Below are 13,662 nucleotides of genomic sequence, written 5' to 3' on the forward strand. Positions count from 1 at the left end.
CAAAAAAGTGATTGTAGCGTGTCTAAACAACAGAAAAGCTCATTAAAATGCGTCTAAGATGCAAAGGCATATAGGGCAGGACTTGGACCACAAGAAAAGGCGCGATATTTCGAGAAATTCTGGCATTATTGGCCCTTCTCCCTGGTTTTTTAATAACTTTTGGAAGTCGATACCTACACCAGATGTTTTTCTCAGTCTGACCTATTGGTACAACCTAAAACACTGCAATAATTAACCATTTTCCTTGACGATGTTAGGGATACGAGGAGCCTCTCGCTCCTGCGGGAAGGCAGGGCTTGACATCAAGCCCAGCCCACATCCAAGTCAGCCATGTTTTTTTGTAATACGTCACACAGTTTAAAATTGCTGGCGGTGAGAGGGAGGCAGTCAGCAGAGAGAGCCAGGACTCGCAACGAGACTGAGCGAGCTGATAGTGCTACATTCTACAAACCAGCAACTTACTGCAAAACACGTTTTATTGTGTAATTCAACACGTAAACTGTGGATTCAAACCAGTGCAACAACTCGCAACAGCACCAACGTTTCCATAAGAATGCCGTTGTCACACTACTCGTTCGTCAGATAGGAACTAGCTAGCTGGCTAGTTAGCAAAGTTAACCATCCAGATGGCAAGAGGCTGGTGGCGGCCAGTGCCTAATATTTTCTAATGAGGCGAGTATCTCCAATATGGCAATGTCCAGATCTGATGACACGCCGTGCAAACCCCTAATAGCGATTTCAAAATGTGATATTATGAGTTAATCAAAAATAATTAATGATGTACAAGTTAACTAATACCCTACTACGATTTTGTTATCAATTCACAACACACGTTGACAGAATACAGCGAGCTGGCTGATGTTATCGTAAATTAATTAACGTTAAAATGATGGCTGCCACTGAAGATATGAGATGGGTAACGTTCACAAAACAATAAAGGCAAAGATACATTTTTGTCAGTATGAGTTGCTGAACCTGTAACGCTAAACTGCTAAATTACTTTACGTTATTTTACCGTAACTTCAGCAAGGGAGGGATAGCTAACATTAGTTTATTTTACCTAGAAGCTAGAATCTGCAAACTCAACTCTTCATTCTCAACTTTTCAACTGTTCACCCGAATACCTTTCAGCATACAAAATTAAAAAGTGTCTGAACATGGCATTAAGAAACATACATAAACTTCACGTTAGCAGATCAAACTTACCAGCAAATTATGTTACAGCAACGTCTGTGCCAGTCCATCTTGTAGGCCTAACGTTACCGATAGCTTAGCTGAGGCTGCTCGGCTGACGACGAGGCGGGTTCACTGGCTTGCCCAGTCTCATACAGAGCCCCGCCCTTTTACCCATATATGGATTGGCCAGGAGGTGGGCGGGGTTAGGATTTCCCAAAGGTTTTCCAAGATGGCGCTGCCCATACCCCCCATAAACGGCTTTATAACCGTTCTTCAGAAAATCTATGGGTGACGTCACAGACGCTTTGTCCATATTTTTTACAGTCTATGGTCTCAACTCATCGCTGCGGAGCGCTTCTGCGGCCAGCTCCCAGCTGCTGATTTCTAAATGGGTCATCAAGATCCAACATTAGACAAGCATTTCAACACTCTGTGGTTGTGTCCTGGCTGACGGTGCGTTTGGGGAAAGCGATGGAGTGGTGGAGACTTTTGAGGACTTTTATTGCTTCACCTCTTGAAACCCCACCAAGTTTTCTGCACATGCAACTTCATGACTCGCAGCGGAGCTGCAATGTACAGTAAGGCTCGGCAGCCAAGCCCCACAGACGACTGGCAATACCGTCCTATTCCAAACCCCAACCCATTCCTTTGGATCAGCAGGGTCAGCTGATTCAGGGCGTGCGTCCTAAAACATTTGCCCCCATCGATGGAATCCGTGGGGCATCCGACAGACTCCGCTTCCCCACCAAAGACGTGCAGCTCTGCACCCCTCACTCCCACAGCTGCCCCTATTCTCAGCCGAGACAGACAGCTCTGGCATCAGACACCACAGCCAGGGGGGCAAAGATGGGACAGGAGGGCAGCCAACGTCCTCGGCCCTGGACCGCTGCCAGTCCTTTGCAGCGGCTAAAAGATCACCTCAGCTGCTGCTGGGCCCACACTGACATTACGCTCTCACCACGAGGGACGGACAACGGGCGGTGGGGGTTACTCGCATGTTGACAAACTACGCTTCGGAACCCACTGGTGCCAACCGCATTGCTTAATTCTGTTTGTTTCGTTGAGTTCTGTTGCACAGAGAAAGTCACATCAAATGAAGACTTTGAATCAAGGTTCAAATCTATAGTGCCATTCACATTGGATAAGACAACTCTGTTGCAATACCATACTAATGCAGTTCACTTGTAACCTGACTCTCGCCAACGTGAATTTCGTTCTACCTCCACTCATCCATCTGGGATCGATCCATTGGAGTGGTGTTTCAGAAAGCTGGGCCTGATCAAACCTTATCAAAAATCCTTGCATATGATTGGATAAGCCACTTGTCCGTCATCTATTGACATTGTCATCTACTTCAACCACTCACATCGAAGCCAACTCGTGATGCTGAGAACAGTCTCACAGTCGCTTCTACGCTACGTCACATCTATGAAACTCCTGCCCTGCGTCCTGATTGGCTCTACCATAAAATCTCGTGCTGAAATCACTCTTAACGGAAGCGATCCCAGATGGATGTGAGTGGAGCTAGGCAGAGCTAGGCAGAGCGAAATTCATCTGGCGAGAATCAGGGAGAGGTCTTCCCAGGGCGGCTTAGAGTTGCCATGGGGGTGTCACATATTTGAAGAACATCTGACTTTTCCTTTTTAAGAAAACACTATTCTCGCAGCCTGCACACAGAAAACCACTCGTAACACAACACATGAGCTTTCCTTCCCCCAAACAATTAGCCCATTTCACAAGATGGGGCCGCTGTGTAAATCAACTTCCCGTGGAAGAGCACTGTCCCATAGACAGCAAAAGAAAAGTCCACAGGAAAGACAGAAACAGGAAGACATTTTACCCTGCCAATTAAGGTATCATCAACATCAATGAGGCCGGACACCTGGACACTGTGAAATTGGTCAATTACAGGGGGACTGGCATGCACATGTGAACATGGCAATCTATGGAGGTGTTTTTTCTGTCTCATTCTGCGGCGACTTTGTTTAATGTTCCTCGTATCAGGACAGAGTGAAACGGCCCTGGCTTCTCTCTGAAAAGCAGCTGTGTGGCCCCCGCTGGATTTTCCAGTGCAACATTACGCTGAGCTGAACCCCTCTGCCCCCACATCACTTCCCCCACCCCCTGAGCGCTGCCTGCCAAATTCGGCCGAGCATTCGAGTGGGAGGTATTTCAGACGACACCACTCGAGTCCCGCGTGAGCACAGCCTGGAGAACAGCTTTGTTGCATCGCCACAGAAGAGGAGCTTTTGCCCTTGATGCCAAGCGAGTCCTTCTGTTTATCCCCCCCCCCCCCCCCCCGTTTCCCACCAAACGAACCCTTTCCGATTACAGGGCCATACGACAGGTTGAAGTGGGAAAATAATGTGTACGTGGCTGTAAATCTAGGAGGGGAGAGCAGGTGAGAATGGCCATGCTGCTACTGTTGATGAACCTCTAAGGCTGATTTAACAGCAGGGAGGCGGGGGGGGTTTCTTCGCTAGCTAGATCGTGGAGAAGAGAAGAACGGCCAACCTTTGGCATCAGGCTGGGCCAGAGAGCAAACATATCTAATTACCCCCCAAAGTCCTCAGTGTCACAATTGTCAGCTGCCTAAACAGCCAAGCCTGTTATACTCCACACTCTTGCAGATCATAACTTCAAGCACATGTAATACCATATGAAATGGTAAAAATATATGAAAGAAAAACAAAATTATCGACCAATACGTAAACCCTTTACCCGATTCCGACTGTTCCTGATCTGCAGGAATGTATTCCTGAAGGATTTCATATTTCAGAAGCCCTCTGAAACAATCATGGAGTAGAGGAATGAGAGAGAGGTTTACATTCTGCTTGGCTTAGACTCTCTTCTCCACTCAGTGGTAATGTTACAGCTCTGATGCATGCAAAGGATTTGACGAGGCACGCAGAAGAGCGAGACATGCGTGAGGCAGAGAGGGGGAAGGCTTCCGCAAAGTAACATGGCCACTCTCGAACGGTCAAACCCTCACCAGCCCGGCGACTTGGTCTGCCACCACCGAACATAGCCAGGACCAAAGCTTCAGGCTTCAGGGTCAAAGGGCACTCTGGCTGAGCCGAGGGCGCAGGACTGCAGTGTACACTCGTTTATCATTAGCTCTCCGACAATCTCCTCAGAGCTGATTAGCATAAGTCTGCGACTGGGGCTCAGTCACTTAGGCCAATGAAGATGTCAGCCAGACGGCGAGAGAGGCTGAGGGATCCTCAGGAGAACACTCAAAGCTGAGGCATGGCAGTGTGTGCAGGCTGTCTATTGGTCTGCCTCTCTATACACACTTGACTGTATAAGGCATTTGACTCAAATTCATGCCGGTGCACACAAATACAAAAGCAAAAACAAATACACATACAAAAAACACACACACACACACACACACATATAGGTGCATCTCAAAAAAATTGAATATCATGGAAAAACGTTTCAGCAACTTATTTACAAAAGTGAAACTTACATATAATCTAGATTATACTAATCTTGATGATTATGGGTTATAGCTCATAGAAATAAAAAAACAGTATCTCAAAATGTTAGAATAAAGAATGTATAATACAGTAAAACTGACCTGAGAGAAGCTCTAACCAGCTAATTCAGAGAAAACACCAGCAATGGTTTCCCGAGCAATTGGGCAGGGCAATGGACTTTGCCACGATATTCAGTTTTGTTTTAGATGCACCTGTACTCTTAGGCACACAAATCACTATTCATTATTACAACAACAATGCTATCTGTGTGAGGAGACTTGGATTATGGATAGGATTTGGGTGAGATGCTACTGTGGGATCTCTCTAACTGCACACCTGTGAAAGATTTGCTGCTAAAGGACTGTTACTAACCCTGTGCAGTAGACAGGGCTGTTTGCTCTTACAGAGAGCAGCTAGGTGATAAACCCCGAAAGAAGCAGTTGTTAACTCAACCTGAAAATCCTGTTTCAGGAGAGCAGCACCAGATAGCCCTCCCCCCTACTCCTGTGCGTTTCTGAAAACGTTTTTTAAAAGCCAGACTGATTAGAGGTGTCAGATTCCAATGCTTCTACAACTAGGCTAAAGCAGTACAACATTTTAACACACACAAGCCAGGAACATGTAGCCACTGATTTCTAAAGCATACAGGAAATCTGTAGCGTCTAATGTGGTAGACATCTGTAGTTTACACAGAGAATCAGGGACCTGTATTAGGTAAAAGTAGTCTAGACATACCAATGCTGCAGAACTCACATTTGAAATGAAGTAAAGGTAATGTTATGGAATATGGCAAAGACTCCACCAGGCCGCAACAGGATGTGCAGTCCATCAACATACAGTACACTCAGAATATATTCCCAGTCAGTGTTTTGGGTGTCAATGCCCTCAGGAGCCCCCTCAGAACGGTTCATTTATCCGTTTAAGTGAGAATGTAGGGCACAATCACATACAAGTTGGGGAGCTGTGAGGAAATGAACCAAATTAAAATTCATGGCTGGGTTCCTCATTACTGCGCTCAACATTAATCCCCATTGAGTTGACGCTCGGTTTGGGTACATTCTAGACACCAGAAAAGAGCAACAGCTTTGTAAAGGATACTCTCTGGATCAGAGTTTTAAATTTACCCAGAAAGCAAATGTACCGTGTGCAGATGCGTACACAGCACAGAAACCTCAACCTCTAAATATCTGGGTCATTCCTTTATGCTCTGGCTAGTAGCTAACCTAGTAGAGGAAATGACAAAAAAACTCCCTTCTCCTCAGCCTTTGTGTCTTTTGGCTAAAAATGTTAGCCTTCCAATGCTAAATAACAACTGAACATATAGCTTAGCCTGTTGTGTGAAATGGCTATGAGTGTCCCAACATGTCTGTGCTATTGAAGTAAATGACTCAAAAATCACTGCTGCTCTCTGGATTAAAAAGAAATTAGGCCATATCTCGGCAACTTGCCCTGAAAGATTTGTCTGACTGACTGTGGGCCAAAACCAGAGTTGAAGTTGGACTTTTGAACTGTCTGCAAACTCCACGTCACCAGAGCCATGACAACATGAAAGAGAGTTCTCTTAGGCTCAGTTATGTAAGCGCATGGCCTCCTAGCAGCCAATGTGTTCAGGTTATTTAAACATGGAACACCTTGCACAGATTATGATGGCACACTTTATCAAATTTCCCCATATCCTCTGGTTATGTTACGCCTTCAGCGCTTGTTGACACAAGTCCCCTCCACAACGTGCCAAACAACTAAAACAGTCTCTTTCTCTAACCTGCAAATTCCTAACACAGAACATGCTAGGCTAGGCTAATTAATGGAAAATAGATCCTTAAATATGTTCGGAAGCCTGTGGATTTGGGGGGGGGGGGGGGGGGGGGACTACGACAGGTAAGACAGGACTACGACAGGTAAGACAGGATATGGGTCATGTTTCAGTTCCCTAGATAAGACTCCTGCATGCTTTAACATGGTTGTGCTGCCATACTTTACTCCTTCCTCTCATTAGAAGACAGTCCCAGACTCTACTGAAACACCAGGGGCATAAGGCACATGTTTGTCACAGGACATTTTTAGGATTGGTAAATATGAATGAGAGAGAGAGAGAGAGAGAGAGAGAGAGAGAGAGAGAGTGCTCCATGCATAACCGGTTAAGAGCGTTAAAAACAGGCTTGCTGCTTGCACAGAGTCTGACCAACTCTGCTGTGCTCAACTTCTCAGTGGAGCTTAGCTTTTTTGCACAATGAGCCAAAATTGGTAAATGTGTAAAACTGTTTTACACCATGCTCTTCGAGATGCTTGGAGAAGCTGTGGCTCTTTCATGGCATCTTACAAAACACCCTCTTCATGGTGCAGCTCTTCAGCTTTGTTGGAACATTAACGTCACAGATACTCAAAGGGAAGATGTCTCTTGGATAAAACATTTACAATGGAATCAACAGGAAGTGGACTCCCATTGTGAAGCTGTCTTGTTCCAGGGCTCTGAAATGATGTATGACATGGATCTAAGGCCAGCTCTGCGTGAAGGTGCAGTGGTGGAGTTTGCCCGCAGTCAGAAAAGCCTGGTCTGTGTAAAACACACTGGAGTAATTTGCAGTGTTTAGTGCCTGCCTATAACAACAAGTAAACATCACAATAAACTCAGGCCTGCAAAAGAAAACAAGCATGAGAATTTGCTGCGCCAGTTCAAAGCACTGAATAGCACAAATAACACACAGCTCTCCTTGCAACAGAACAGAAATGCTTTTGAAAAGCTGCCTAAACCTCCCACCTGAAAAAGTCAGACAGACAGTTCCATGAGGTCACAAGGTTTCATTTTTCATTTCTCACCCAAAGCTTAGGGTCATAGGTTAGGGAAAAAGCCTGAACCAGCTACTCATTGTTCTGGAGGACCAAGACAATGGAAGAGCAAACTAATGGCCACAAAGTTCTACAGCAACTATTCACAACCTGAAGGTCATCGATGACAGAGCAACACATAGCATACTAGGTGAGGTCACCTAGTTCCACATGAACTCCAGACCCAGACACTGATGTGTAGGTGACTATAGGAAACTGTTGACATATATTGACATGTTTAGATGTCTTATTCATCGCACTTATTTCATCTGTCTATGAAAGCATCACATTTTAAGACACACATGCTCATTACCTTAAGTGCTAGTCTGCCACTACTGTATGCTTTCTGTAGGCTACTTAAAGTATAAGGGTTACATAGAAAGCTGTTGGTCAGTGAAATACTTGAGGGTATCAGACTGAACTAAAATGACAAAACTCAGTAGCACCAGCAGCTACCTCCTAACAGCTCATCTGCCCCATCCCAACACCTGACCATGACCTTGTACTCCAGGGTAGAAACAGCCACAGATGAACAGAACTCCATAACAAATTCATGTTTCCTATAGCATTTCTTTCAGTTGTTAGAAATAATATAGCTTTAATGACAGTTAAACTGCCTGCCATCAACAGTAGCCTATTGAAAGAGAAAGTAGGCTTACTGAAAAGTGAGGAGAAAGTTAACATAGCCTATATATGCACCTGTTGAGGGGTTGACACTAAAACATAGTGTGCATGATGTACTTAAATCTGTTTCAAAACAGATGCAGCAACATACTTTCGTAAAATAAAGTTCCCATATATAACCTGTTTAGATTCAGAGGCAATTAATGATTCTAAGCGGTGACTGGAAGGACTACATGTAACAACAACGGACAGTACAGGATATCGACAAGGCTGCATGCGCAGGCGTGCATGCAAAAATAAACTGGACCATAACAATGCCCGAATACATAGTAGCCCCAAACAGTTACTGATCACAGATCAGAATCCTGAAGTAGCCTACTATTTCATCGCACAGCGGCTCAATTTCTTTGTATGTCCATTTCTAGACTGTTTACTTGGTGTCATTAGATCTGTGTAGCCATGCCACATACAATGAAAACAGTCGGTCAGTAATATGAATCAATAAATGCTAGTTTACCTTGCATTGAACAGTCCAGACCGAAGCTGCCATATCGCCGAGAAACTCGTCAGCCTATGAGACTGTCAAAGCTATGACCAGGGGGTGGGGGAACAAGAAGGTAAAAAAAATCCCCTAACACACGTCCTTGTTTGTCTCCAATAGCACAGCTGCTGTCAAACTCCCTCTCCAGCCGCAGCAGGGCAGCAGCCGCGCAGCCCACCGCCCGGATGTGGCGTCATGAATGACAGGCGTGCAGAAGAAACCCCACACCCCCTGACACACCTATTGTTTCAACGAATAGAAACGCATCTTCTTTCCCTAGAGCAGGACGCCCCCTAACATTGAAATGACAGCAGCCTTTTTTCTCAGTCGTTGATATGAGTCATTTGCAATGGGGAAATTAACATTAGTGCGAAGATTGTTTCAAAATCTGAATTGTTCATGTATATAGGCTATGCCAAACGTTTCCACAGAGGTTTTTCATTATTTCAAAAGATTATCAGTGGTTCACCTCACCTCCCAGTGCACATGCATGAGAACAAATTTCAATCTCAAAAAGGCCTATTAGCTAAATTGAATCCATCAGTTGTGATATTTGAATGACTCTAGGTGATGCTTAGGGTTAAAAAGATTAGTTCTGGTGTTTTTCATTACGTTAATAAATGCTAGACCAATTATAGGCCCCCATAGGCTACTTGAATTAGGCTAGGCATTTTCTGTTAGGCCTATCACAATATGGAAAAAATAGAAATAACCTTATGTCCATGTTCCTTTGTTACATGTTAAATTCATATTGTTGGTGATGCCATGTGAACTATTATTAATACTGCTCATTAGCACTAGCCCCATTCTGTAATGCCGCTATCACACTTCACACAGCATCTGTTGTACATACAAGGCCACTGACAGATGACTGGTTTGTTTCTGCCGTTTCTGGGAGCAGGCCCAGGCCTCCAGATGACCAAGTCGGCCATGTCCCTGTTTTATCCCAGCCAAGCATACCCCATGACAGGGGCATGATCGGCTGTGTGTTCAGCATTCCCTGGAGCCACGTCAAGAGCATCGTCAGTGACCAGACGCATATATCTGGACAGTGGACCATTGCAACAGCACCCTCTGAGGTAGACAGAAGTCTGGACCACTATTGTGCTGAAGTCAGCATCCGTGCGGCTAGAGAGAGAGAGGGAGGGCGGCATGAGATGGCTGTACATTTCACAATTCATGCACAACCCGGCACATGTCCTCACTGGACCTATCCAAGCCAAATATCAGCCGTCAACTTTTAGTGTTCTTCCTGGCCACGACGCTATGGTGAAATGATGTTTCTTCATTTTGCAAACGGGAGTGAAATATGTGCCCGTAGGGATGAATATATTACATCAGGAGCAGCACAGACAGGAGGAGTTAGGGAGGTGAGCCCTTAATATTGTTCTGCAAGAGAGGTTGCAAATTTGCAAAACAGCAAATGAAAGACTGTAAGATCATTTAGTCTATTAAGGTTTTGCACCTCCGTTCTAATGTTACGTCACCGTCAAATATCACAATCTTCCAGAAATGTCTGAATTTCATATTATGTTCATGATCCTGTTCAAACATTCATTAGATTCACGTAATGTGACACCTGTGTGGAAAATTGAGACACGATGGAGAAGGAAGTGTGATTTAAAAGAAAGATGATTTATCCTGAAAAAGGCTCTTGTATCAAATACCATACCATACCAATACCAAACCTCCATATTATTTGGCTTTCTAAAGACACTGTACACTAGGTTCACACATTCTTCAAGTCACAGCTCCAATCTGTTTTTGTCTTGTTTATGGATTGTTCTATATTAGAAGCTTTTGGGTGGTAGAACGCTTTTGAAAAAGTACAGGAAATGGGCTGTTGTTGCCATCTTGCCTGCTCTGTTTTTGCTCTAAATGCTACTTGGTAGCCACTTGGCTGATACAATCAGCAATTCAGGAAGGGGAATCTTATTTGTTGTCTTTTAGTGATCTCAGTTTATTTGCTGTGCTGACAGAAACATGCAAACCTGCCATTTCCCACCTAGTATTACTGCGCCATATTTTGGAGCATGACAGATAGAAGTGACAGATAGTGGTTTAGACTGACCATGTTACATTGTCATAATCTAAAGTCTGGAAGGCATATGGTCAGCTTCCAGTAAGGTTTTGGCAGAGGGCAAGGTCAGGCATTCTTTGTGGGCCACAATAATTGCAGGCTTTTAGGAAAGACATTTCCTTCAAGTGCTAAATATGGCTTTAAACACCAGGACTCAAGAAACCTGTATTCTTCCTCTTCAATTCTGTGCTGAAGTAAAATGATTACAGTCTGTCTGTCTCTGCACACATACATCCACTGAGTGATACAGTGAGTTACACAAAATAAACTGCATTGTTGTGCCATCCCAGAGAAATTCAAAAAAATCTTCTGTCTTCTCATTACGGTAATTTCTCCCCTCTATATAAGCATCAGTGAATTTGGTGTCAAACTAAATCCTCCTCTCTCTAACCTCAACAGTAGCAGCATATAGCCACTAGGTGGTACTCCCCTCCTCTTCATGAGTCGAACAGTTGCCTGGGGGAGGAACTACCCCTCGCTGTGAGACAGACTATAAAACCGTGAGACTCCTTCCCTGTGTCAAGCCAAACACAGCGCCATTGTCTTGCCAGTTTTTAGTATTCCACTCAACCGCCCCCGTCCACAGGGCCAAGGTCCACGACAATTCAACTCAACTAATCTTCACAAAGTGAGTGGTGCTTTTAACTCAGCTTGAGCCACAGGAGGATCGCTAACAGCACATACAGCCTTTAATCTCACATTTAACATTCTACAACAACGCCACCACCAACAACAGGTCCCCACACTAGTCTCTTTGTGTGGGTCGTGGCAGAAAAATATTAGTGCTCATAGCGTGCCATGCTAATCTGTACTCAGATCAGAAAAAGATTCTGTTGGTATCAAGCTACTGTAGTAAATAGATTAGCAGGACATGGGGGCTGCCTTGATTATGTGACTCCCCTGACCCATTTTTCATCTCACTTAATTACATTGTCCTCTTTGACCTGCAATGCCCCGAATTACACAACATTTAGAAGAATTTTGCCCCCTGCTGAGACAGGCATGTAAAATGTCTGGCTATGGCCAAAAAAACAGCCACTTCCTTCTTGCCAGTGATTAAAAGAGGATTTTCCCTCGTTTACAATGCAAAGGATCGGCCACGAGGATGACTGTTGGTGTAGGCTACCTTTGTTTCAGGCTGGTCACAGGGCAACTGAAGTGGCACAAACTGAGTCCGTGTGACTGGGGGACAGTAATGAGGAGTGAACAAAATGATTTGCCCCAAAGCTGTTTTGTTCTTTGCCCTCAGTTCTTTGAGGTTATTTTAAGCCTCACACTGACTAAATGACTGGAGCAATCTATCGAGACAATTTCAACATGCTTCTCATGATCCACATGCAGGTCAGACATACAGAACTATCAAAGAGACAACGTATCTATATTAGACCCATGTCGTTCTGCAGGGCTGAAGTCCGCTCATCGGATCATTCTGTCCAGTGGCTCTGGCCCTCTCTGGTTCACCACCGCTGTTAAGGTAAGACTCCCTGTTCCGCCTCAGTCAGCTGGAGATCAGGAAGCCATGGCCTGTTTCACGCCGTAGGCACGCATCGCTTGTCAGACCGGAGGCAGTGGTGCAGGAAGCCCTGCAAACCCTCTGTTCTTGTCTTGTCTGGCCTCCCGCGTCCCACAGGCCATGTAGCCATGCCGTGAACATTGCCTAATGGCCATGTGCCGTGCGGTGAAGCCCATGTTTTATTTATCCACAGGCTTAGCTCGCTCTTTCTCTCCCCTTCAGCAGTTAGCTGAAGCCTCCGGCTGAACCAGAGGCTCGGGCCATTGAGATCGATAGCACAAAGGGCGAAGGGGAAATAAGAGCCAAAACCATGTTTTAGGCAACAATCAACTGTTTTTATTCATCTCACACTGAACATGCACGAGCAATGTTTGGGGACAGGCAAGCAAAGCGGAAAAATGAATTGAGTGTTCACCAGTGTGAGGCTATGTGCGAGTTTGGAACTGTCCTACCTGAAGTAATGTCTCACACCTACTGTACATAGACATCCCAGGTGAGGTAGATTTGGGGGTTCTTTTAAGGACAGTTCAGAATGGACTTAGCCTGCGTCTGGTCTTTCTTTGGCCCTGATGGATGTGGAGTCTGGCGCTGTATCGCTGCCCTCCAGGGAAGGCAGTAGGTTGTATAGTTATCTCCTGATGGGGCAAAATCACTACCCTGAAACCACACAACCTACTACCTCACCCTGTGCGAACATCATTGGTTGCCATCAGGACAGAAAGTACCAGTAAAAGTCCTTTGCTCTCAGTACTTTGAGAGAGAGGACAGAAAGTACCAGTGAAAGTCCTTTGCTCTCAGTACTTTGAGATATCAAGTCAGTGAACAAGTAGGATAGACACAATGTTTCATTATTACAATCATTATTACGATCATTATTATACAGAGGCAGAACACACCCAGATTATTTAACATCTGATATATCTTCACATATAAAATAGTGTATTTACTGCACCAAAAATGCAACTTTACTGACTGTCTGAATCACAGACACACACCATATAATTTCACATCAAACAATTTTCATATAAACCTTCAGTTTTGAGTATAACGAAGGTACTTGTACTGCTGGAAGGATTGCATGGTTGGTCCATTTCTGGAGGACGATGACATTACAGTCACTTCAGGAAAGACAGTAAGTTGTATAGTTATCTGACAGGAAGGGTATGACCCTAAAACTATACAACCTACTACCTCACCCCAAAGGACAGTCTTGGTTCTTGGTATTCGCAGTCCATTGGCCAGGTAGATAGGTAGGCTGCAGTTCAAATAAATTATACAGTGACACAAATATTAATCATAAACCTTCACCTTAGATGTGCTTCCATTTTTCCTCCTAGATGAAAACACTCATACAGCCTCTGTAGGATAAAATAATTAGACAACTGGTCAATGCATGTGATACCACTCAGAGAAAAGCATG

At 44.6% G+C, this 13,662-nt stretch overlaps 1 protein-coding gene across 1 annotated transcript in view; it reads right to left on the minus strand.

Moving 5' to 3' along the window:
• Positions 1-8,834, minus strand: part of pparab (peroxisome proliferator-activated receptor alpha b) — a 38,553-nt gene extending 29,719 nt beyond the window's left edge. Inside the window, exon 1 of the mRNA XM_042109303.1 lies at positions 8,626-8,834. The gene's annotated coding sequence lies outside the window, so the exon portion shown is untranslated. The remainder of the gene's footprint in view (positions 1-8,625) is intronic.
• Positions 8,835-13,662: the final 4,828 nt, after the last annotated feature.

This window comes from Alosa sapidissima, chromosome 11 (genome assembly GCF_018492685.1).
Source record: "Alosa sapidissima isolate fAloSap1 chromosome 11, fAloSap1.pri, whole genome shotgun sequence".
Classification (NCBI taxonomy): domain Eukaryota; kingdom Metazoa; phylum Chordata; class Actinopteri; order Clupeiformes; family Clupeidae; genus Alosa; species Alosa sapidissima.